This window comes from Paramormyrops kingsleyae, chromosome 6 (assembly GCF_048594095.1).
Source record: "Paramormyrops kingsleyae isolate MSU_618 chromosome 6, PKINGS_0.4, whole genome shotgun sequence".
NCBI classification, from domain to species: Eukaryota; Metazoa; Chordata; class Actinopteri; order Osteoglossiformes; family Mormyridae; genus Paramormyrops; species Paramormyrops kingsleyae.
The window spans coordinates 37,214,068-37,218,369 of NC_132802.1; the positions used below are offsets into that span (position 1 = coordinate 37,214,068).

The 4,302-nt window shown below is 41.1% G+C and overlaps 1 long non-coding RNA gene across 1 annotated transcript; it reads left to right on the top strand.

The window, feature by feature from the left end:
- The first annotated feature begins 616 nt into the window (after positions 1–616).
- LOC140591776 (uncharacterized) lies at positions 617–2,043 on the top strand. Its single transcript, XR_011992081.1, has 5 exons — positions 617–680; positions 1,049–1,115; positions 1,331–1,485; positions 1,598–1,708; positions 1,890–2,043. It is a non-coding gene; the product is annotated as an uncharacterized lncRNA (long non-coding RNA).
- Positions 2,044–4,302: the final 2,259 nt, after the last annotated feature.

Genomic DNA, 4,302 nt, shown 5'->3' on the forward strand with positions numbered 1-4,302 from the left:
GAGCGGAGACGATAAGGGATGAAGTTGGGAGGGCGCCGGGAGGGATTCTATGGGGGGCGGCACACGAACCTGGAGGACAAAATAATCATCTGTGCCGCTGTGTGTGTGTGTGTGTGTGTGTGTGTGTGTGTGTGTGTGGTGTGGGGGGGGGGGGGGGGGTAGTTGGTTAATGAGCAAGCGGCAGCCTTTTTGCGCTGTATATTCACAGACGCACATCGCGATTTAATTTGCTGCACAGCTATATTTTGATTTATTCATCCATCTATCTATCAAATCGGACATTTTACGTGGCATCTGAATTATACTGTAATTGACTCCAATTACATGACTGGATTCCGGGATTCCCTCTGCATCACAGAAATAATACGGCTTTAAGTTATAAATGGAACTTACCTTTATCTTCACGGAGGGATGGTGTTCGCGAATATGGGAGAACATGTTCGACGTATTTCCTCCTTTTGCGGCCACTGTTCGTCCACATTTCTTGCAAACTGGATATCCACCCCACGATCATTTTTCGGATACCCAAAATATTCCCATACTGCAGATTTTAATTTTTTTTTCGGCAGGAAATAGAGATTAGAATTTGCAGCCACTATCGGACATTTTCGCCGCTGTGCATTTATGGGTGGAGTCTAAGCAGTAAAGCGGAAAGAAGTTGCATATACACAGCAGCGCAGGTGAGATCTGGTTTCTTTTTTTTTTTTCCAAACCGCGGATAGGCAAATGTGCATGATATGATAATCGTACATGTCAATATCACAATAAACCGCCATACCGGTATACCGTTACAACCCTAGTGGGGATTGATACACCTTACAAAGTTGATGCTGTAATATTTATCACTCTGATGCATTGTTCTGACCCATATGCATATAAGCCTTTCAGTCTGACAAGCTGGTAGTATCATGACTGCCTTTTTCCAGGTCTGGTGCCCAACGTGATCAAATTGTTTTACACCTGTGCCCTCAGGTGGAGTCAACTCTATGTGATACCATTACAATATGTCATAGTTTTACAATAGTTGTGACAATATAATTTCTTTTAGGAAAATTCAATGTGTTGAAAGCACAGATGGTAGAGGAGGAGGAATGGGTTCCATCTCCATTGAACAGGTATTTATGTAGCTGATCTTACAGCTGAACCTGCTGTTTTTCTCTTTTTTTCTCTGTGCTTACTGTGCTGTACCCTACAAAAATGTGAAAACAATGAGCTTCATTTTAAGCAGTTGGAGTTGGAATGTAGAAGTCATGCTATTTTTGTCTGTTTTTGTTATATTACAGAACTATTGTAAAATAATATTTGCGTGCTTGTATGATTTCTTTCACAGATCCCCCTCGACGTCCTGGAGGATATCCTTTTAGAAGTAGTCCTGTTCGAGGGTGACAAAGCTTTTTTAAAGCTGTCACTTGTTTGTCACCTTTTTTTGGGACTTAGTCGGAAGGGAAACATTCCGTGCCCGAGCGCATTTTCAGTGGCTTGACAGTAGGTATAAAACATATTATGATATTTGAATACCCTTTGAGTTAGGATGTTTGTATTCCCATTAACAAGGGATTTTACTCTAATGAATCATTCTTAAATTTGAAACCTACAGGTGTAGTCCCATGGAAACTGTACAGTGCGGCCTATCAAGCACAATTCCGACGATTGTATCGCCTGGAATGCTGCCAGCACTGTCTAGAGACTTATAAGAACAGCTTACCAGGTATGCATACTGTGTAAGAATGTTGACAATTGTTGCTGAAGTCAGTGGTTGCAAAAAGAAAGTCACCAGAACAATTTATTGTGTGTCAGGTCCTGAATATTTTCTTGAAAGTATGCAATGAAAAACATTGTTGCTCTGTTTTGATACTAAGTATGCTTGCTTATTATTTATTGTCCCATAGGCTACATTGGGCGTGGAAGACGAGGGGAACTTCACACAGCCTGGGTTCTGCAGCGAGTTCTGCAAACACCTTACGGAAGACTTGGGTGTGTGAATGGGTGGGTGGGTCAGTGAGTGAGTGAGTGAATGGGTGGGTATGTAAGGAAAATAGCAAATTGGATGACTTTGGAATAAAAAAATAACAGCTACTATGCCTCTGTTTCCTTGTCTACACACAGACTACACACATGACCGAACCACATTTTAAGTTTTATCAGCTTTTCATTAAAAAGCACAGTGGCACCCAATTGTGATGAGTTACTGTATGTGGAAATGAGTGGCACCTCTGTATCATTTGTGAATAATTTGTCATCTCATATCGACATTAAATCATAAGTTTATTTAATTTTAATGTTGGCACAGAAATAAGTTACAGTGCCTTTGGAAATGCAATAAAATGCTCATTTGGAAAACGTTTAACTATCCTTTGTAATTGAGTAAAATTATGATAACCGAATACTTTTATAAGGCACTGTATACTTGATTGCAATGGGTTTTATTACTTTCCGGCTATATTAATACACCAATCAATATGTTAACCAATCATCACAGACAAGCATTACATCGATATCGGATTGAAACTATATTATGGCCATCCTACAGCTACATAAACAAGGGTAAATAGTCCTACTTTCACTGTCCTGGAGAGAGAGAGCGAGAGAGACAGAGATGTAAACATGTAAGCAGCAGCAGAATAAAATAGAAATATGATTTCAGAATGTTTTACTTACTGTATGCAAATGTCATTTTCGAGAAATGTTTGGCTCGCATTATCACCAAATTGATGACAATATCACCATTTACTACAAAACTTTGAACTCAATAATTAACAAAATAATATATAAGAAATAAATTGAGAAACTAAATTTCCTGTTACAGACAATTTATCTTAAAATAGTTTGATGTTCAGAATGCTCCTCACTCCACTTCACGCAACTTTAAAACACGCAAGGACCATGTTAGGCCAAAAGCTGAACAATGTTTGTGGGCAACACTCTTGATTTCCCCAGGAGATCTAGACATAGCATATATGCTCACCTAAAGGATTATTAGGAACACCTGTTCAATTTCTCATTAATGCAATTATCTAATCAACCAATCACATGGCAGTTGCTTCAATGCATTTAGGGGTGTGGTCCTGGTCAAGACAATCTCCTGAACTCCAAACTGAATGTCAGAATGGGAAAGAAAGGTGATTTAAGCAATTTTGAGCGTGGCATAGTTGTTGGTGCCAGACAGACGGGCCGGTCTGAGTATTTCACAATCTGCTCAGTTACTGGGATTTTCACGCACAACCATTTCTAGGGTTTACAAAGAATGGTGTGCAAAGGGAAAAACATCCAGTATGCGGCAGTCCCGTTGGGCGAAAATGCCTTGTTGATGCTAGAGGTCAGAGGAGAATGGTCCGACTGATTCAAGCTGATAGAAGAGCAACTTTGGCTGAAATAACCACTCGTTACAACCGAGGTATGCAGCAAAGCATTTGTGAAGCCACAACACGCACAACCTTGAGGCGGATGGGCTACAACAGCAGAAGACCCCACCGGGTACCACTCATCTCCACTACAAATAGGAAAAAGAGGCTACAATTTGCACGAGCTCACCAAAATTGGACAGTTGAAGACTGGAAAAATGTTGCCTGGTCTGATGAGTCTCGATTTCTGTTGAGACATTCAAATGGTAGAGTCAGAATTTGGCGTAAACAGAATGAGAACATGGATCCATCATGCCTTGTTACCACTGTGCAGGCTGCTGGTGGTGGTGTAATGGTGTGGGGGATGTTTTCTTGGCACACTTTAGGCCCCTTAGTGCCAATTGGGCATCGTTTAAATGCCACGGCCTACCTGAGCATTGTTTCTGACCATGTCCATCCCTTTATGACCACCATGTACCCATCCTCTGATGGCTACTTCCAGCAGGATAATGCACCATGTCACAAAGCTCGAATCATTTCAAATTGATTTCTTGAACATGACAGTGAGTTCACTGTACTACAATGGCCCCAACAGTCACCAGATCTCAACCCAATAGAGCATCTTCGGGATGTGTTGGAACGGGAGCTTCGTGCCCTGGATGTGCATCCCACAAATCTCCATCAACTGCAAGATGCTATCCTATCAATATGGGCCAACATTTCTAAAGAATGCTTTCAGCACCTTGTTGAATCAATGCCACGTAGAATTAAGGCAGTTCTGAAGGCGAAAGGGGGTCAAACACCATATTAGTATGGTGTTCCTAATAATCCTTTAGGTGAGTGTATGTGTGTATGTGCACAATGAATGAATGGAATAAGCTGCTACAGTTACATTGAACCATGTGCTTGTGCTCATGTGCACAAGCACACACACACACACACACACGCCGATGGGCTTTAA